At 42.3% G+C, this 21,823-nt stretch overlaps 1 long non-coding RNA gene across 1 annotated transcript in view; it reads right to left on the bottom strand.

The window, feature by feature from the left end:
• LOC145713927 (uncharacterized) overlaps nt 1–21,823 on the bottom strand; it is a 465,264-nt gene that overhangs the window by 40,836 nt on the left and 402,605 nt on the right. Inside the window, exon 7 of the long non-coding RNA XR_014136730.1 lies at nt 17,819–17,932. This is a non-coding gene — a long non-coding RNA (uncharacterized LOC145713927). The remainder of the gene's footprint in view (nt 1–17,818; nt 17,933–21,823) is intronic.

Raw genomic sequence — 21,823 nt, 5'->3', positions numbered from 1 at the left:
ACATAAATATATGTGGGCGTCAGACAATGGAAAAATATACCAGGTTTTGTTACGGGCAGAAGGAGGAGTGAGAAGAAAGTGAGTATCTACAGAAAGGCCTTTTTAATAGCTCTTTTAAAAAATGCAACAAGAGAAAAATACAAGAAGGAAGCTGAGGATCATAAAAGTGTTTTCATTCCCTCCAGGCTTTCCATCATTTTTCCCCACTCCATTTTCGGAGAGGCATCTTTTTTTTTTTTTTTAATTTTTTAAAACATTTTTAGATTTTATTTTGAGGGTCAGAGAGAGACAGAGCATGAGCAGGGGAGGGGCAGAGACAGAGGGGGACACAGAATCCGAAGCAGGCTCCAGGCTCCGAGCTGTCAGCACAGAGCCCAATGCGTGGCTTGAACCCAAGAACCGTGAGATCATGACCTGAGCTGAAGTCGGGCGCTCAACTGACTGAGCCACCCAGGCATCCCAAAGCAGCTTTATTTTTTTTCCCCACACTGTTTATATGGTGTAAATCTGGAGACCAAGGAAGGGAAGTAAACTGGCACTTTATAAAAACTTTCAAATACTGGAAAGAAGCCAAAAGAAGTAGATCTTATGATATATTTTAGTTAGTTTGCTAAATGGGGGCTTGAGCTCTAACCCTTGGAAATAGTGGACCCAGGCAGCAAAGCCTAACTGCACAAAAGGAAAACAGCCATGGAAAAAGCCAAACACGGACAGTCATTATTCAGAAACACAGAACGTCAGTGGGGTGGATGGGGAGGGCATACTGGCCCGCTTGAATGAAAGCTTTATTAGGGGAAAAATGGGTCTGTTCTGCTCACCACGGGAACGCTACAAACTAACCACACCTATTTGTTCAGTGGGTGCTCCTTATGAATTAAATAGATTAAAACCATGATTCTGGTTTTGATTTAGGTTATACACCCTGTGATATGGCATGGAGCAGGTACTCAAAACTATGTGTCGAATCAGTAAACTCCAAATATCAGAAATGGAGCACATGGCCTGCCAAGGATGATTTTCCTCATTGGAATAATGAGAACAAATGTTTTAGGTCATGACTGGTCTGAAAAATTGGAGATGTATGGGTCTGATTGGCCAAATCAAGAAAACACAGAAAACCTCACTTCTCCCAAGCCTTACAGAAAAGAAGTATTCTGGAGGTGACTGACTGGCTGGCTCAGTGGGTAGGGCACGCCACTCTTGATCTCAGGGTTGTGAGTTCAAGCCCCACATTGGGCATAGAGCTTGCTTAAAAAAAAAAAAAAAAAAAAAGAGGTACCGTGTGTCCAATCTTAGGCCTGAAAAATACCTAATACTGACTTTCTAACTTCCTGTTTAGCCTACACAGCAAGGGCAGTTATTGTAACCTAAGTTACATAGACACTGGGAAATTTTAAGGGATTTTTTTTTTTTTTAATGTTTATTTATTTTTGAGACGGAGAGAGACAGAGCATGAATGGGGGAGGGTCAGAGAGAGAGGGAGACACAGAATCTGAAACAGGCTCCAGGCTCTGGGCAGTCAGCACAGAGCCCGACGCGGGGCTCGAACTCACGGACCGCGAGATCATGACCTGAGCCGAAGTCGGACGCTTAACCAACTGAGCCATCCAGGCGCCCCAAAGGGATTTTTAAAAGATGATAAAGTTGAGGGGTGCCTGGGTGGCTCAGTCAGTTGAGCGTTCAACTTTGGCTCAGGTCATGAACTCACGGCTCAGGAGTTTGAGCCCTGCATCAGGCTCTGTGCTGACAGCTCAGAGCCTGGAGCCTGCCTCCGATTCTGTGTCTCCCTCTCTCTCTGCCCCTAACCCACTTGCATTCTGTCTCTGTCTCTCTCAAAAATAAATAAACAATAAAAAAAAGATGATAAAGTTGATACAATTTCACTGATATCTTTGAGACTACATGGTAAGAAAGAGCCTTTTTATGTATGATATCTAATCTGGTCAATACGTAATATCTAACATGAAGAAGAGGCATTCTAAGCAGTAAATAACATTAAGTAATAGCCTTAAGAGTGAAGGTACCTTCTTAAACATTTTAAAGGAACCCTATGCACTAAATGGGTCTATGAGATTTACAGTGTATTTCTTTCATCTCCTTCCAGGTCCCTATATTCTGTCACCCACTTCCTAATTTCCACGGGCAGGTTCCAGATCCAAGCTCCGGTTCATAATTTTGATGCTTTTTACTAGCTATGTGTACTCCCAATAGCAGGGCACACGTCATCCAAATCCAAAGAGGCTTTGACAGTCAATGTACTAACTCACTTACGGCATGGTAACATTTTCTTTATTTGCATGATGTGGTATAAGTCTATTGAATAAAATGAAATCTCAATGGATACCTATTCAAGCCCAGTAAGAAATATTATAAAGACAGACTATCTATCTACCTATCCATCTATTATCTAGTTATCTATGTATCTATCCATCTACCTACCTATCCATCCATCCATCCATCCATCCATCCATCCATCCATCCCCATTTTTTAAATAAGGAAATTGGGGCAGCTGGGTGGCTCAGTCAGTTAAATGTCCAACTCATGGTTTTGGCTCAGGCCATGATCTCACGGTTTGTGAGTTCGAGCCCCATATCAGGCTCCACACTGACACTGTGGAACCTGCTTTGGATTCTCTCTCCCCGTGTGCCCCTCCGATGCTCGCTCTGTCTCTTTCTCAAAATAAATAAACTTTAAAAAACTTAAAAGAAATAAAATAAGGAAATTGGACCATAATTATATTAAGTAATTTGCTCACAAAGACTGCTTCATACCAATCCTGAAAGGAAGCTCCTGTCTTCACAGTTTAGATGGTAAAGTTGACTCTCAAAGAGGATTGATGACATTTTTGTATTTTCCCAGGATTTATGATTTGTGCTTCAGCTTCAATATCTTGGCCATGTCAGATGGCATTTTTTAAAGGCTGTTGTGTAAAAAGCATTATTGAAAAACAAAAAACTCTCTTATTAAATTTTTCTTCTCCTGAAATAAGCAACATCATCCCTACTCGTTTAATAAAAATTGTTACTAGAACTAATGAATTCCTTCTTGAAGAGTTCAGTTAATATGCTTGACTTGTTTTAGAGAATTAGAATTCTCAATGCTGGCTTTCTGCCAGCAAGAGGAAAACAGAAAGGGAAAAAAATGAGTAGAAAGGAAAGAAACAAAAAGAAACAAATGATATACCCAGGGCATACCTAAAGGTGAGCTACACCTTTAAACCAAACTGCCTGTAAGATCAGGTTGGACTTTTTCTCCATAGAAGCAGAACCCATTGGTCCTCTCTAGAGAGGTGGTATTTGCAAGGATCAAGGAAATTAAGTTAGACACATTTCAGCATCCAGGTATTTTACTTCTCCAACAGGACAAAAACACCCTTGCTCCTAAGAAATGGTCACAGACTAAAAACAGCTATCATATGTCAATCAGCACAGTATCCCTAAAACCTTGAATGTATTTCCCGAATATAATTAATACTCAACATGTATGCCACTTTTGGCAAAATTTGAGAATCAATTATGCCAAATTTAATTTAAAAATGTATTTAGGGGGTGCCTGGGTGGCTCAGTTGGTTGAGCGTCTGACTTCAGCCCGGGTCATGATCTCACGGTTCAGGGGTTCTGGCCTGCATCAGGGTCTGTGCTGACAGTGTGGAGCCTCCTTGGGATTCTCTCTCTCTCTCTCTCTCTCTCTCTCTCTCTTTCTCTGCCCGTCCCCTGCTTGTGTGTGTTCTCTCTCTCTCTTAAAAATAAACTTTAAAAAATAAATAAAAATCTATTTAGGAAAAGATAAAAAATAGAAACAATAGAAATAAATAACAAAATAAAAACGCATTTAGGAAAGAAAATATTCTAGCTTGTGAGTCAGACTTCGTCAGCTCAACTTAAATTACTTCCTCTTACTCTCAGATTATCTTGTGCCAGTGAGAGAGACAGGAAGGGTATGTGTTATTGTCTTGTTACTGTTGCAAAACAAAACTTTTCTTTTTTTTAAAGTTTATTTTTGAGAAAGAGAGAAAGAGAGGGAGACCGAGGATCTGAAGCAGGCTCTGTGCTGACAACAGAGAGCCCAACATGGGGCTCAAACTCACAAACCCTGAGATCATGACCTGATTTCTTATTGCTTAACCAACTGGGCCACCCAGGTGCCCCAAGAAAATGTTTCTTTAAAAAAGAAAGGGTCGGAGTGCCTGAGTATTTCAGTCCGACTCTCGGTTTCGCCTCAGGTCATGATCTCATGGTTTATGAGACTGAGCCCTACATAGAGCTCTGGGTTGGGCTCTGTGCTGACAGTGTGGCGCCTGCTTGGGATTCTGTCTCTCTCACTCCCTCTCTGCCCCTTCCCCACTCATGCACTCACTTGCTCTCTCTCTCTCAAAATACATAAATAAACTTTTTAAAAAAAGATAAAGAGGGGCGCCTGGGTGGCGCAGTCGGTTGAGCGTCCGACTTCAGCCAGGTCACGATCTCGCGGTCCGTGAGTTCGAGCCCCGCGTCAGGCTCTGGGCTGATGGTTCGGAGCCGGGAGCCTGCTTCCGATTCTGTGTCTCCCTCTCTCTCTGCCCCTCCACCGTTCATGCTCTGCCTCTCTCTGTCCCAAAAATAAATAAAAAACGTTGAAAAAAAAATTAAAAAAAAAAAAAAGATAAAGAATCAAAACGAGAATCTTCTCTCTCCCTGCAAACAAATAAACACAACAAAAAACCAAAAACCCACCCGTGAGAGTAATCATAAAATACTCAATTGGTACAAAACGGTGATCCTTTAACAAGTGCATATACTAAGTCCTGGTATGGCAGCCAGTAACAGTCCTTTTAGATTTCACAGGAGGAGGAAGGAGAGGTTTAGCATAATTAGAGGTTTACACATGGTGCAATCATGTCAGGAACATCAGAGACAATTCTCAAACTAGCCGATCAATGAATTTCTAACCATGACATCACATTAGCCATTATAGATAAGACTGCTCCTACCACTGAAATGAATTATGCATTGGGACCAATACATGCCTAAGTCCAAGCATTTGGTCCACAGATTCTTTTTTAATTTTGTAATGTTTACTAATTTTTGAGAGGGAGAGACAGAGCACGAGCAGGGGAGGAGCAGAGAGAGAGGGAGACACAGAATCTGAAGCAGGCTCCGGGCTCTTGAGCTCTCAGCATAGAGCCCGATGAGGGGATCGAACCCACAAACTTCGAGATCATGACCTGAGCTGAAGTCGGACACTTAACCGACTGAGCCAACCAGGCATCCCTGGTCCGTGGATTCTAATGCCCACCTCTCACATTGCTGAGATCATCAGTAAGATTTAAGAGAAAACAGGTAAAATAGTCATTAAAAGCATAAAGGCACTGGAAACCATTTCATTCCTTTGATATTTAACTTGTTTTTTTTTTTTTTTTCTTGCCACTCCCACACACATAGTTGAGTCTGGTAATTCACTTTTGAAAATGTGGTTAATAACCCAAAGCCAGTACACCGTATCAGTGACAGAACAGTAACCGATGACTGGAAGGACAGTTCAGTCTTGATAAACCAGGAGCCAATGCTAAGACTTTTTTACATTTTAATGTGACTCTAAGATCCCTTAAAAGCTACCAGTACATTAGTTTCTGTCTAAGAACATGAAAGTCCAGCACATATCATTTACCTAATGAGCCAGTGATGTTTCATAACATTTTTATTTTAACTGAAAGGCATTTGGGAGAAAAGTAAAGTTGATGATTTCAGTGTGCTCATTAAGAGGAAAACTAAGATCTTTTTATAGGATTCACTATTATTTTTTATATTCTCTTTTGCCACTTATTTTGTAATTGTAACAAAGAAGATAGGGAAGAGATTGTTAATGATTATGCCCCCCGCCCCCCCGCCAAATGCTAATCTTTCACCTTCTAAATGGTAAATTGCCCCATTTTTAAAGTCCATTATCTCCTTCACTCCATCATAGGCTCTTTTTCTTCCTCCTACTCATATCTTTTCCCCGTGAAATAATCAAAGACCTCATTAGATAGGTCCCGAGCCCAGCCATTTGAAGTGCTTTTATACACACAGCCCCCTTGTCAATGGCCATAAGAGACGAGTTTGTTAATTGTCATTAAGAGATTTAGGCAGCAAGGCAGACCTCTTCTTTGTCATCTCCTTTGCATCCTTCAGGCTCCTGCTTTTTTTCAGACATACAGAGCCCAACATCGGTTTCTGCACACCTCATTCTGTATTCCGGCCTAGTCTGGGCTTGGGTGACAGCTGAGAGTGGCTATTACATGACAAAGCACTGGCATATAGAAATATTTCTATTCAGGGGTGCCTGGGTGGCTCAGTCGGTTGAGCATCCGACTTCAGCCGGGGCCACGATCTCACGGTTCATGAGTTCCAGCCCTGGATGGGGGGGGGGGGGGTCTGTGCTGCCAGCTCAGAGCCTGGAGCCCGCTTCGGATTCTGCGTCTCCCTCTCTCTCTGCCCCTGCCTTGCCCGCGCTTTCTCTCTCAAAAAGAAATAAACGTTAAAAAAAATTAAAAAGAAAAAGAAATACCTCTATCTGTGTGGACACCTTCTCTGAGTTGAGCTCACTATTGTGCAATCTGAAGGACAAGAACCTAACAAGACAGGCACGATGGCTGTGGAAATTCTGTCGTCCTCAACAGGCCAATTTCCGCCTCATTCTCCTCATCCACTTGGGCATCCAGCCAAGTCCATCCCTTGCTGACCTAGTGACTTGGGGCAAGTGCCTGCGCCACTCTACACCTTCTTTTTCTCCCCTGTAAACAAGCCCGGCAACAGAGCTTGCCTCCTCAGATTTCTTTATTTTTATTTATTTTTAGTTTCAGGTTTTTTTAAAAAAAATATATGCTCTAAGTATATCTTTTTCTTAATTTTTAAAAATTTGAATATGGTTGACCCACAATGTTTACGTTCTTTCAGGTGCACAACACAGTGATTGGACAAGTTTATATGTTATGCTGTGGTCCCCCCAAGGGTAGCTACCGTGTCTCACCCCACAGCGCCATTATGATATCACTATGTTCCTCATGCTGTACCTTTCACCCCGTGACTTATTCATTCCATGACTGGAAGCCTGTATCTCCCACTCCCCTTTAGCTTTATTAATTAAAAAGGTTTTTTTTTTTTTTACGTTTTTATTTAAATTCTAGCTAGTTAGCATACAACATAACATTAGTTTCAGGCAGACAATATAGTGATTCAACACTTCGATACAATACCTGGTGTTCATCACAAGTTCACTCCGTAATCCCCATCACCTATTTAACCCATCCTCCCCACCCACATCCTCTCTGGTAACCATCAGTTTGTTCTGTGTAGTTAATAGACTGTTTCTTTTTCCTCTTTTCTTTTCTGTAATCTACACCAACTGTGGGGCTTGAAGTCACAACCCCAAGATCAAGAGTCCCATGCTCTTCTGACTGAGCCAGCCAGATGCCCCAAGAGTCTGTTTCTTAGTTTACCTCTCTCTCTCTCTCTTCTTTTTCCCCCTCTGCTGGTTTTTTTTTTAAATTCCACACAGGAATGAAATCATAAGGTCTTTGTTTTTGACTGACTTCTTTTACTTAGCATAATTCTCTCTATTTCCATCCATGTTGTTGCTAATGGCAAGATTTCACTCTTTTTTTTTGTAATGTTTGTTTATCTTTGAGAGAGAGAAAGTGAGAGAGAGAGAGAGAGCACAAGTAGGGGAGGGGCAGAGAGAGAGGGAGACACGGAATCTGAAGCAGGCTCTTGGTTCCGAGCTGTTGGCACAGAGCCCAACACGGGGCTCGAACTCATGAGCCACGAGATCATGACCTGAGCCGAAGTCGGACACTTAACCAGCTGAGCCACCCAGGCACCCCAAGACTTCATTCTTTTTATGGCTGAGTAATATTCCACTGTATATGTACACTTCTTCATCCATTCATCTGTTGATGGATACTTGGACTCTTTGCATAATTTGGCTATTGTAGATAATGTTGCCATAAACATCAGGGTGCATGTATCCCTTTGAATTATTTTTAAAATCTATTTTGAAATGGATTCAAAATTAATGAAAAGTCATCAGAACAGTTCAAACAACTCCTGTATCTGCTTTACCGAGGTTTCAAATTAATATGTTACTCCATTTGTTTTTACACTCTCTTTCTCTCCCTCTCTCTTTCTCTCTCTTTCATTGTTAGTCTTGCCTAAACTCTTGGACAGCCAGGAGCATCTGAGTGGCTCAGTGAGTTAAGCATCCAACTCTCGATCTCAACTCAGGTCTTGATCTCAGGGTCGTGAGTTCAAGCCCTGCACTGGGCCCCACGCTAGGCGTGGAGCCTACTAATACAAAAACAAAAACAAAAATTTCTTGGAGAGCCATCTGCCAATGTAGTGTCCCATCACTTCAAAACACTTTGGTTATATTTTCCCCAAACAATGACATTCTCCCACATTACCAGTCTCAATCCCTCAAAATAGGAACTTAACACTGATACGATGCTAACATCCAACCCAGTGACTCCAACTGAAATTAAAGGCTGGGAGCCAATCTCTAATGACTTGATTCCCTGCCCATCACACTGCAACCCACTCCACATTCCCTGAGGTTACAGAGTTAACTGATAAACTACTTGCAGGCTGAGCCCTCCTTCAGGCAGCAGGGTCAATCCCACACCTAAACAGGTAGATTATGAGAGGCCTGAAAACAGTAACTTGAGAATTTGTCTTGAGTCCAGCTTTCAGCCCAATCCCATTTAAAGTTCTTACACTGTGACCAAGTCCAACCATCTCCCACCCCCCACTTTTAAGACTTAGAGCTTTACCATTTTTCCCTTTGCTTAAGGCTCTATCCATCCCCAGGGCTGGAGTCAGGGAGAGTTTTCAATAATCGTGTTTAGTAGTAAAACCTTTCAAACTAAATTACATTGAACCACTACATATACAGAGAGAGACACTTGGGTTGAAATCTGATTCTTCCATTTTCTAGCCTTCTAAACTGATTTAACCTAGTTGGGTCGCCATTTCTTCATCTGTAAAATGAAACACCAAATGAGGCAGAGCACTGAGGTCACATGGGAGGATAGATGAAGAGTAATTTTTTGTTAGTGCCTTGATAATCGAACCATTCAAGAAAACTAACTCTCAGTATGCAATAGAATAAAACCCAATGTATAAGTGAGGATGCAAATTCACTGCATATGATGCAACAGCCAAGAAGACCACATCTAGCTTGGCCAATACATCATATTCTTCATAGGGAACATACGTGGAAAAATAAATAATAATGGTGGATTTCTTAGTTGACATGGGGCCAGCCTCATCACACTAGCCACTTTTATCTCCTTACCATAATGACTGATATCATTTATCCCCTCTGTAAGACCAGCTTCCAAGTTGCCAGACGCTTATTGGGGGTGTTCAAGGAAACCTCTTCTCCTGGCTTGACAACATTTTTATCTTATGCATCTCAGTTTCAAGAATTTATTAAGTTTTTCTTTTCCTTGACAGATTATCATACTGATTTCTTTAACATAAATTATCTTATGGTGTACCTCCCTAGTAACCTTGATGGTGTTAGGAGTCCCTACATCTCTTTCAACATTTTAGGGAAGCCTTGCTGGCAACAGAGAAGTCAAGACACTTGGAAGGATCATCAGATATTTGTTATCATAGTCAAGGTCATGCAACATAATGCAAAACAATTTCTCAAAGCTGAATAAAAACCATGCATACCCAACTGTGGCAAACAGAGTCAAGGGTAATCCCCATGATCCCTGCCTCCTGGTGTGTACGCCTTTGTGTCGTCCCATTCTCTTAAGTGTTGACCAGGACTTGTGATCTGTTTGTCACCAAGAAGCACGGCAAATGCGATGAGATGTGTGTGATTATGTGCACACGATTATGGTACATAGACTGTAACTCCCACTTGCTGAGACACTCTTTCCTGTGCTGACTTTGAAGCTGCCAGCTGACTTGGTATGAGCTGGCCTAAGGAGAGGGCCATGTGGTAAGCAATTGAGAGTACCCTTTGGCCAATAGCATCAAGAAACGTAAGCCCCCAGTCCAACAAGAAACTGAGTGCTGCCATCAGCCATCAGAGCTTTGAAGTAGATCCTTCCCCACCTGAGCCTCAGGTGAAACTGCAACCCTACACAACATCTTCATTGTAGCCTTATGAGACCTCGGAGCAGAGAATCGAGCTAAGCCGTTTCTGGACTCGTCAGCAACAAAAAATGTGAAAAAAATCACATGGTTTATGGTAATTTGTTTCACAGCCTTAGATAACTAATACACCAATAGACGTTTTCCTTTTTAATGTTGTATGAGTTTCCTCAAGTCATGACACGCCCATTAGACCTTATAGATGTTTCCACAGAAAACCTCTTCTACGTATGATCAACTGTCCCCTATTTCAGTTTATGTAATGGTCCCAACGAGTGCTAGAGAGTGAATTCGTGTATGTAAGATTCTAAAAACTGATTCCATGACATACTTCTCTCGCATGCCACTCTGACCACTATCATTATCTTGTAGACAACGTCGTCTCTTGTCATCTTTACTTCTTCCTTCAGTTGGCCATTTTCTCATCTTTCCAGGAATTTACACCTTTGCCCCAACCAGAAGACAAAACAAAGCAAAGAGAATTATATCTATAGCTGATTAATTGTCCCTTCTGAGTTGAGTCTTGATCGTTTCTCTTCCAAAGAGAGATCTTTTTCAAGGGTCTGCCCTCAAAGTGGATGAATAAAAATTCAACCAAGTGGAGGAGGGGAAGGAAAATGTTCAAGGAACAGGTTCAGAGTGCACAATTCCCCATGGTGGGAGAGCCCATAATGTGAAAGAAGGCAGAAGAGGTACATGATAAAGCTGGGTAGGTAAGATGGAGTCATATCATGCAAAACCTTCACAGCATGTTAAAGATTTAACTTTCCAACCTGAGAACAATGTAAAGCTGCTGAAAGGTTTAAGGAGTGTGGGAGAGGTGGCAAAATCAAAGTACCCTTTGGAAGGAGCGCCTGACTGGCTTTGTCAGTAAAGCATGTGACTCTTGATCCTGGGGTCATGAGTTCAATGTCGGGCATAGAGCTTACATTAAAAACAAACAAACAAAAAAACCCAAAGTACTCTTTGGAAAAGATGAGTCTGGTCAAAGTGAACGAGAATATAGTGAAAACATGGAGAGCCGTTAGAAGGTGACCAAAGAAACAACCAATGAGAGATTATAATAGCTTGGATCAGTGGGAAAGCAATGAAAATGAAGAGCTGGAGGTAACTGGACAGAGGAGCCTAGAATTATCATACACTATTGTGAGAAATTTCATTAGAAATTTCATTTCCCTCATCTTGAAAAGTCTTCTGATTTAATTTCCATTTGCCTGGAGAATTTCCTCAGTCTCTCCAGAAAGGATGCATAGTTAGCATACTTTCTGGGCCCTTGCATGTGTGAAACTGTGTCAATGCTGCCTTCATGAGTAAATGAGGGCATTGGCTGCTATATTTTTCTCTCAAAATTTTATAAATGAGCTACTGTATCCTCTAGATTTATATAGCAGAAAAGAAATCTGTTTCCCTTTGATTATCTTCTCTTTTGCTCATACTTTGTTTTTTGGTTTTTTTTTTTTTTTCTGTCTAAAAGTTTCCAAGATACTTTATCCTAGAATTTCACCAGATATGTCTAGGAGTGTGTATTTAATCCTGTTGGGTGCCCAATGAACACTTTTGATCTGAAAACTTGATTACGTTGGAAGCTCAGATAAGCATTCTTTCTATCATTTCTTGAATTATTGCTTTCTTTCTATCATTTGCCTTCTCTCCTGGAAATTCTATTCTTGGCATAAATCTCAGGGCTTGCTATATAACACGTTTTCTTTTTTCACCCATGATTTCTATTTCTTCATGTTTTGTTTTGCTTTTTGAGATCGTTTCTGTATTTGAACTTCCAAGTCGCTTATTCAGTTTTCAGTAGCATTGATTCCATTTTTTCACTTCTTTGGAACCTTTAAATTTATAAATCCCACTTTTTTTCTTTTTCTTTTTTAAGATTTTTGTTTTGTTTTTAAGTAAGCTCTACAACCAACTTGAGGCTTGAACTCACGACTCTAAGATCAAGAGTCTCATGCTTCACCAACTGAGCCAGCCAGGCTCCCCCAGAAATCTGACTTTTTTTTTTAAATTTTTTTTACATTACTTATTTTTGAGAGACAGCGATACAGAGCACAAGTGGGGAGGGGCAGAGAGAGAAGGAGACAGAATCCGAAGCAGGCTCCAGGCTTTGAGCTGTCACCACACAGCCTGACGTGGGGCTCGAACTCACAAACTGTGAGATCATGACCTGAGTCAAAGTCGGACGCTTAACCGACTGAGCCACCCAAGCACCCCCAGAAATCCCACTTTTAAAATTTTCCAGGGGTGCCTGGGTGGCTCAGTCAGTTAAGTGTCCGACTCTTGATCTCAGCTCAGTTCTTGATCTCAGGGTTGTGAGTTCAAGCCTGACATTAGGCTCTATGCTGGGCGTGAAAGCCTACTTACAAAAATAAATAAATAAAATTTCTAAAACCTTTTGCTTTCTCACAATTTATTTTCTTTTTTTCTTGCATTTCCTTTTTTTTAATAGGGATTATCATCATAGATTTTTGTAGTTTTCTTCTAATACTATAACTCTTGTCCTTGAAACTATGTCACCTTAATTGATCCGTGAATCACATGTCCAGTCACTGCAGTAAGAACCCCAAGAACATTTGTGTAGGGTTGGTGAAGACGGTCAGGCCATGGTGGCCTTGCAGAACAATGAAGTTAGAAATTTTTCATGTTAAACCACAGGTGAAACAACAGAACTGATTGATGCTGAGGATTCTATTATCTTGGTCTTCTCCAGGTTTGAGCTTTGAGTGGCTGCTGTTTTTGGCCCATTGGAAGGGAAGCAGTTCATAGCACTGGTTCCCCCCAGCAATGGCAACATTCATGGAATCAGCAACATGTCTCAGAGATTCATCGGTGAGCAGGAAAGAAAGATTTATCTCCACACGTTTAGTCAATTCCTGCACTGCAAGGCCTTGGAATCAGAGCTCCCGACTCCAGGACAGATCAGAGAGAATGGTCTCCCACCTCCTGGGCGATTGAAATCATGCCACAGAGAAGGTGCCTTCTCCTAACCTGGTTTCTGGGAGGTCATGTGGGAAGACTGAAGATCCTAGAAGTGTAGGATCCCCTCCAGGTTCCTAGAGTGAAACATGGGCATCTCTATACCATATACCCAACCCATGCACCCAAACACACACACACACACACACACACACACACACACACACACACAAGCCTTTAACTTATGAGTTGATTCACCACAGCAGAAAGCTGAGGGAAATAGGAGTAAAAATCATGTGCTCAGGTTGCCCTGTTCCCAGAATCCTTCTGGGTTGTTGGTTTTATGTATCTATATCTATATCTATATATCTACATATATAATTTTTATTTAAATTTGTATATATTTATGGGGCATCTGGGTGGCTCAGTCGGTTGAGTGTCTGACTCTTGATTCCAGCTCAGGTCATGATCTCACAGTTCGTGAGATAGAGCCCTGTGTCAGGCCCCACACTGAGTGTGCAGCCTGCTTGGGATTTTCTCTCCCTTCCCCCCCTCCCCGCCAAAATAGATAAATAAACTTAAAAAAAGTTGTACATATTTGTATATTATTTATACATTTTTATTTCCTTTCATGTATACTAAAATCCCCTTGAAGGCAGGAATGTCAAGGAGTTTGTGGGTTTTTTCCTTTTTAAAACAAATTGTGTAAGGAAAATTGTGTAACCCAGCTTCAGTAGATATTCCTTAAGAGCACCAATGGCATTCTAAACATGATTCATAATTGGTAAGTGTAAGTGGGTGAACCAAGCAAAAACTTGGAACTAGCAACTAAGAAGTACGGTTACATTAGCCACCAGAAATTGATTTTTTTCTCATGCTGGTTGCCAATTTTGTATCGATTAGTTGTTGTCCTTGAAATTCAAAATACTATTGATCTGCATCAAGTACTTAAAGGGTTCTCAAGAAATATTTGTGGATTTTGATGAATGACAAAATCAAATAAGACCATGGTACACTAGTCTATATGCAATTGTCATTGTTTACATTTCTTAAGTAACTCTATGCATCTTTCCTTCCTTAGTAACTGATATCAACTAGTTAAGGAAACCTTTCCGATTCCCAAGTCACTTCTAAGGCTTTGCGAAGTGGTTTTTGAACAGCGTCATGATAAACTGTCTTAAGAGATGCTTGACTTGCCTCAAGGTCTTGAGTGTCCTAGTTCCTCAGTTGATCAACAGAAACACTCTTGAAGACGTACTGTTGAAAATATAAAGTACGTAAGCCCGTAATTTTCTTCTGCTGTGAATGTAATTTGCTCCCATTTTAGGCAAAACCACTTGGGAGAATGTAAGAAAATTGAACCCTTCCTCTGTTTGGATACAGAAATAAGGAGTGAGGATCCTCTAAATGAAGTCAAAAAGAAGGGGTGGTCAAAATAATGATGAAATTAGGACAAGATGTGTTTTCAAGATTAACTGGTTCACTACTCCTATTGCTAAAATCATATAGAATATCACCGAATGTTAAGTAAGGATGATTACCAAACCACCTAAAGAAGCAGTCTGTGGAAGTCAATGGCCTATGAAAATGAACGGAAAGAATCTATGTTCCCCTCTTCTGGTTCAAATAAAATGAACATTTTTCTTTTTCTGAGTTTGAATGAGACCAAAGAGGCTCAGGTGGCCCTGAGAGCCTTGGAATAGAGATTATTATGTAGAGATGACAACTAGGGAAGTCTCGACCTGGGGTTCGACTTAATTGGTTTCTGTCTACAGGACCCCATATTATTTATCCCAATATGGTTCCAAAATTCTCTGCTTCCCTGCAAAGTAGATGTTCCCGAAGATTACCTCCTGCCTACCAGACTGAACTTCTATTAGTTGAAATGTTTTGTAATGGTTGTTGCTTCCATTTTAGCACAGCTGGACTCAGGAAAGGAAAGGGGGCGGGCAGCTAGGGTGTATTTAGGGGACACAGGGCCATAGCTCATTGGCATGTGCTTTAAGAAATGTTTTTTGGGTTTTTTGTTTGTTTTTTTGTGGTTTCTCCTTGTCCCGGTTATAAATTTCTGCCACCACATTGGACACCAGTACTGTGCTTACAACACAGCAAGAGAGACCCTGACCTGGAAATCTAATTTTAACCATTCTGGCCCTCCTCAGATGGTACCCTACTACACAAGGTGAGGAGTCCACGGGGCCTCGGGGTCTGAGATTTCTCACTTGAACCAGGATTTGCAGATTTTTACAGAAGTGTATTTGTCAAGATAGGAGGATGAAACATTTTATTGCACTGTTTGCTAGCTTGATTTATAACGTATTTTTAGATAAATAGCGCACGGACCTCCATTTGTACTCTTGACCTGGTCTCCAGCAAATGGCAGAAATGGGCCTGTTTGGCACTACTCTTTCTGGGCTGCAGAAGACTCTACCTGACCAATTCCTGGGCCACCTCCAGGCCTGTTCCTTTCCCACCTCAGATGAGATTGCAACTAGTGTGTGGTCCGGGCTCTCCCATTAATGAAATATATGTGATTTCCTCTGAGTTTTCCTGTCTGTAAAACAAGGAGGTTGGACAAGATGAGCTAAAGTTTCCTTCTAGCTCTTTGACCTGTAAGAGTGGCAAAGAGGAGATAGCTATTTTTGGCTTTTCGGCATTTATCAGGGTCTTTAAATCACTTTGAACCAAGGCTTCTGTGGGTCCAAGCAGAATGGGTCCTCAGTCATGTTTCTGTCCTAGGCATGCAATGGAGTCTCACTAGGTCTCACCAACTTGTGCATATGAAAATGAACTTGATAGCATTGATAACGTCAGTTCCATGAGTTTCTACCCACATGTTTAGGGCAAGGGCCTCTGCCCTCCTCAAAATTTCACCCAGCTATTTATGGGCAGTTTTAAGGTTTCTTAATCCATTCAAGGGCGCCATGCTAGTGTCTGTTGGAGAAAGCCTTTCTTCTTAACCCTCCACACTGCATGCATATCCCATGCGAGTGACAGCAGTAAGAGTGGTCCTAGGGCACCATCTCCCGATGACTCCAAGACTATAGTCCTGCAAAACAAGCTGCAGCCATGGTGTGCACCACACTGATGGAGAGGGAATGCCCCTCTGCCCTTCTCTTCATTTTATTTCCCACTTTGCCCATGGGACACAAAGCATAGGTGAACAATGAGATACCACCTCACACCTGTCAAATTGGCTAACATTAACAACTCAGGCAACAACAGATGTTGGTGAGGATGCGGCGAAAGGGGAACCCTCTTGCACTGCTGGGGGGAATGCAGACTGGGGCAGCCAGTCTGGGAAACAGCATGGAGGCTCTTCAAAAAGTTAAAAACAGAACTACCCTATGACCCAGCCATGGTACTACTAGGTATTTATCCAAAGGATATAGGAGTGCTGATTCAAAGGGCTACATGCACCCCAATGTTTATAGCAGCATTATCAACAATAGCCAAAGCATGGCAAGAGCCCAAATGTCCATCAATGGATGAATGGATAAAGAAGATGAGGTATATATATACAATGGAGTATTACTTAGTGATCAAAAAGAATGAAATATTGCCATTTGCAATAACGTGGATGAAACTACAGTGTATTATGCCAAGTGAAATAAGTCAGAGAAAGACAAGTATCATGTGATTTCACTCATGTGGAATTTAAGATACGAAACAGCAGAACATACGGGAAGGGAAGCAAAAATAATATAAAAACAGAGAGGGAGACAAACCATAAGAGACTCTTAAATACAGAGAACAAACTGAGGGTTGCTGGTGGGTGCTCGGTGGGGAGGTGGGCTAAAGGGGTGATGGGCATTAAGGAGGAAACTTGTGATGAGCACTGGGTGTTGTATGTAAGGGATGAATCACTAAATTCTAGTCCTGAAACCATTATTACACTATATGTTAACTAACTTGAATTTAAAACAAACAAACAAACAAACAAAGCAGAGGTGAGCATGCTCCCCTCTCTCACGCTGTCACGTGAAAGCAGAGTTTCCCTTGCAAGGACTCAGACACAGACCCAAGGATCACAGGACAAACCCCCACACTGGCTTGAATATCTCTGTCTCCCCCCAGTGCCAAATGTTTTCTGGCCCCCTCTCCACGTGAATATTCATCAGGCATAGATTCGTGCCCATGGATGACTGGCCCACTAACCTTGTAGATATACCAGATATGTGAAAACAACTGGAATCCAATAAATCCGCAAATGAATGAATGAATGAATGACATAACTAAATACCAAAAGAACAATGCAGTACAGCGATATTGGGCTGACTTCCCAAACATTTCAGAAATCCATTCAGATTCACAGTGTTTATGGTCATTAGCTGAATATTTTAGGCCTTAGTGAATGGTTCTTGCATTTCTGGCAATAGAGAAAGCTAATCATTATTATTCAAAGGGTTCTTGTGGTGTGCCAGGAACCGGGATACGCATTTATATGCATTGTCTTATTTACTCCTTTAGGTCAGGCGCTGGCAAAGTTTTTCTGTAAATGGCCAGATGGTAAATTATTCCCAACTTTGTGACCCATAATATCTCTGTCATAGTATTCAGCTCTGAAAGCCAAAGTGTAAACAAATGGATTTGGCCACATTCCAGTAAAACTTTACAAAAATAAATTGCAGGTTGAATTTGGCCCGCAAGCCATAATTTGCTGACCCCTGCCCTATGAACAAGGAGACTCTCTTAGGCTCTTCTGATACCTTAGGACACATCTTGTTCACACATGCACAAAATAAATCAAGGTCAAGCACAGATGCTCACAGACCCGGTCCAAAGCTCTGGCGGCTTGTTGCTGAGGTGTTGAGCGTAGTTTCCGCGGAAGGAGCTCGATGAGGTCACTCTCACAGTTCGGGGTAAGTGCTGCCTCTATAACGGCTCGCTGCAAAACAAACACTGAACATTATTTTCGCTTTTTGCCTTTTTTCATAGAAGTGAAAATCCTCTTTGGATTTCTCCCTGTTAGCGAAAACAGGTGTAGGTCCTTCCTAAAAGTGAAGTGGCCCAACGTGAACTTTTGAAAAGCAGGGTATACTGGCACACTGATCATCCATTAAAGGGAAAAAAGCCAGTAATAAATGAAAGGTCCCTTTCTCGCTCTGAAATATCAGGAAAGGGTAGTGCAAGCCCCATCTAACAACCCTTAATTAGAGAATTGCAGTATTCATGACTTCTTAATTGCTCTAATGATATGATCTCACTTACTACTCATTAATTTCCTCTCCAACATGGCCCCTCAAGCCAGCTCTACCTTTCATAAGGAAGCATGAGTCAGTTATAATGATAACGATAATGATGATAATTCTATTAACAACACATTTATATAGTACTACTCTAAGCTACTCACTCTTCTTTTGATTGATTTATTTTTTTAGGGTCCCACAAAGGAATGTCCCCAGATGGCTTCCAAACTCATGGCTTCAACCCTTGCCACTGCTCAGGTCTCAACCCAGGATTCTGTCCCAGCCCAGGATCACCTGGGTTTGCTGCTTCTTCTCTGCACTGGGATCCCTGCCTCCAGCCTCTTGATCATACAACCCTGGAGGTAAGTGGATGGCCTAGATTCAGACGCCAGCCCTGCCCCCTTGCCCTGGGGTCATGCTACCTGACCTTGTCTTGGCAGGTTCCTCCTGGACAACATGAGCATGAAAATAACCATTGAAGGGCTTTTGAGAGGATTTAAATGATCTTGTATTTAAGGAGCTGAGAACACTGGATGGCACATAGTCAATTCTCCGTGTGTCATCCGGGGTCATTTGCTGCTTAGCCATCACTGTAGGACACTGTATCATTTATTCGGGAACATGGTTGTCTCACTCCTGCTAAAGTAAAAGCTTTATGAAGCCACAGGCTTTGTTCTGGTCTCAGCTTATGACTCTGGTGCCTAGAACAGTGCTTGATGAAGTAGGGGGGAAAACAGTCGGCTGCATAAAGAGGAAAGATAGGGGAGCATCTAAGATTTGTTTTACGTTCTTATTTTCGTTCCAGTTACTAAACCTACAGTGTTATATTGTCACTCACTTGTCTAAGTCCTTCAAATATATTAATTCATTTAATCTTCACAGCAAAGACCATTTTACAGATGAAGAAACTGAGACCTAAGTGTTAAGTGGCTTGGCCAAAAATGCCAGGAAAGTGACTCAAGCTGGACTTTGAATCCAGGCACCCTGGCTCCAGCATCCACGATCTTACATACTATGCCTGGCAGCCTTTCAAGGAGGATTTTTAAATACAGTAAAAACTAAAATTTGTCATTTTGATAGGTTACCTCTATGTAGATAGAATGTAAATTGCGTTTTGTGATTTATTATGGAATAGTCTGCTATAGTCTTCCCTTTTTAAATTTTGTTAAAGTTTATTTATTTTGAAGGGTGCCTGGGTGGCGCAGTCGGTTAAGCCTCTGACTTCGGCTCAGGTCACGATCTTACAGTTTGAGCCCCACATTGGGCTCTGTGCTGACAGCTCAGGGCCTGGAGCCTGCTTCGGACTCTGTATTTCCCTCTCTCTACCCCTCCCATGCTCACCCTGTCTCTCTCTCTTTCTCTCTCAAAAATAAAGAAACGTTAAAAACAAATTAAAGTTTGTTTATTTTTGAGAGTGTGAGCAGGAGAGGGGCACAGAGACAGAAAGAGAGAGAAAGAGAATCCCAAACAGGTTCCACACTGGCAGCGAAGAGCCCTACACGGGGTTGGAACTCACGAACGGTGAGATCATGACCTGAGCCCAAACCAAGAGTCGTATGCTTAACCGACTGAGCCACCCAGATGCCCCTAGTCTTTCTTATGAAGAAGGTTGTGGGGCGCCTGGGTGGTTCAGTCGGTTAAACATCTGACTTTGGCTCAGATCATGACCTCATGGCTTGTGAGTTCGAGCTCGTTTTCGGGCTCTGTGCCAACAGCTCGGAGCCTGGACCCTGCTTCAGATTCTGTGTCCCCCTCTCTCTCAGCCCTTCACCAGCTCGTGCTCTATCTCTTTCAGCAATAAATAAAACATTAAAAAATTTAAAAAAAAGAAGGTTGTAACATTCCTTGCATGTAAAGGCATGAGGGAGCCCCCATCAACAGTCTCTTTCCCACTCTTGACCTTGGTAATCTGTGCAGATGCCAGTGGCATCCCCTGAGACAATATAGAGAAGTAATCATTTGAGTGTGGGTGGGTGAGGGTGAGGGTAGGGCACCTCAGGAACCCCCAGGAACATGGATGGGGGCAGATGGACACTTTGAAGCATTTCCTTTCTCACCTTTGTACTTTTCTATCTTGTATTTTGTCTCTTTAAACTTTACTCTGTTCAGCAGATAGTGTCACTGGGCCACCCACATCTCCTTGGAATTGACCATTATTTTTCTTCTATGCCATCCATTTCCTTACTGCCAGCACCAGTGCAAACTCTCTTTGGCCTCCAAAGCCCTCTCTATATACATGCGCGGTAGGGTGAAAGTGTCAGGGAACGAATCCGTGATTGATAAGAATTGGTGTATAAATACCCCGGCACCGTCACCCCCCAGCACATGTGCTACACTAGAGGTCCCCAGAGGATTAAGATCAGTTGTCCATGGTGGAAACGGGCTTGGGCTGCCTGAGTGGCTCAGTTGGTTAACCGTCCCACTTTGGCTCAGGTCGTAATCTCCCCGTTTGTGAGTTTGAGACCCACACTGGGCTCTCTGCTGTCAGCACAGAGCACAGAGCCCGCTTCGGATCCTCTGTCTCCCTCTCCCTCTGCTCCTCCCCTGCTCGCACTCTCTCCCTCTCAAAAATGGATAATCATTACAATTAAAAAAATGAAGAAATGGGCTTGATAATGGTATCAGTCAGGATTCCACCAAAGAAGAAAAAAACCTGTATGAGATATATATGATAGACAGATTGATTGATTGCAAGGAATTGGCCTATGAAATTGTGGGGCCCCACAGTCCAAAATCTATAGGGTAGGCCTTCGGGAAGGGCAGGCTGGAGCTCTGGGGCAGGGGCTGGTGCTATGTGCACTTTAAGAATCCTGTGTTGGGGCATTTGGGTGGCTAGGTCGGTCATGATCCTGTGGTTTGTGGGTTCGAGCCCCGAGTCAGGCTCTGCACTGTCAGTACAGAGCCGGCTTGGGATTCTCTCTCTGCCACTCCCCTGCTCTGTCTCTCTCAAAATAAATAAATAAACTAAAAAAAACGAAGAGTCCCGGTGTCACACCATCTAAGAAGCCTCTCCTTTAAAAGCCGGAATTTTCACAGAGTGTCTCTGATCCCCCGTACAGGGCTTTTGGGGCAACCTTTCCTTCTGGGTATACATTGTTTGGAACAATTTTATAAATGGAAGGAACTTTTCCACACGTTGCCAGATTCCCTATCACCCTTCTGGCTGCACTCCCAAGCATACCCAACAAGTTAATTATATTTGTAGACTTGCAAAGTAGCTTTCATGAGTAAGAGTGCCATTCATCTATGAGAGAACCCGGCAGAGTCTGCTGGCGGCAACTTGCCAGGGAAGCAGAGATGCTAAGTGGTTGCTAGTTCATCGAACCGTCCGCTGGAGTTCTCCATTTTAAATAGGAATAGTGGGGGCGCCTGGGAGGCTCAGCCAGTTGAGCGTCCGACTTCGGCTCGGGTCATGATCTCGAGGTTCATGGGTTCAAGCTCTGCGCTGACAGCTCGGAGCCTGGAGCCTGCTTCGGATCCTGTGTCTCCCTCTCTCTCTGCCTTTCCCCCCTGCTCGTTCTCTCTCTCTCAAAAATAAAATAAACGTTAAAAAAAAGAAATAATAGCTAAAACTGATTTTTTTTTTTTAA

This window comes from Panthera onca, chromosome X, assembly GCF_046562875.1.
Source record: "Panthera onca isolate mPanOnc1 chromosome X, mPanOnc1 haplotype 2, whole genome shotgun sequence".
NCBI classification, from domain to species: domain Eukaryota; kingdom Metazoa; phylum Chordata; class Mammalia; order Carnivora; family Felidae; genus Panthera; species Panthera onca.
The sequence above is the reverse complement of the archived record's forward strand: the minus strand, read 5'-3'. Positions and strand labels throughout refer to the sequence as shown.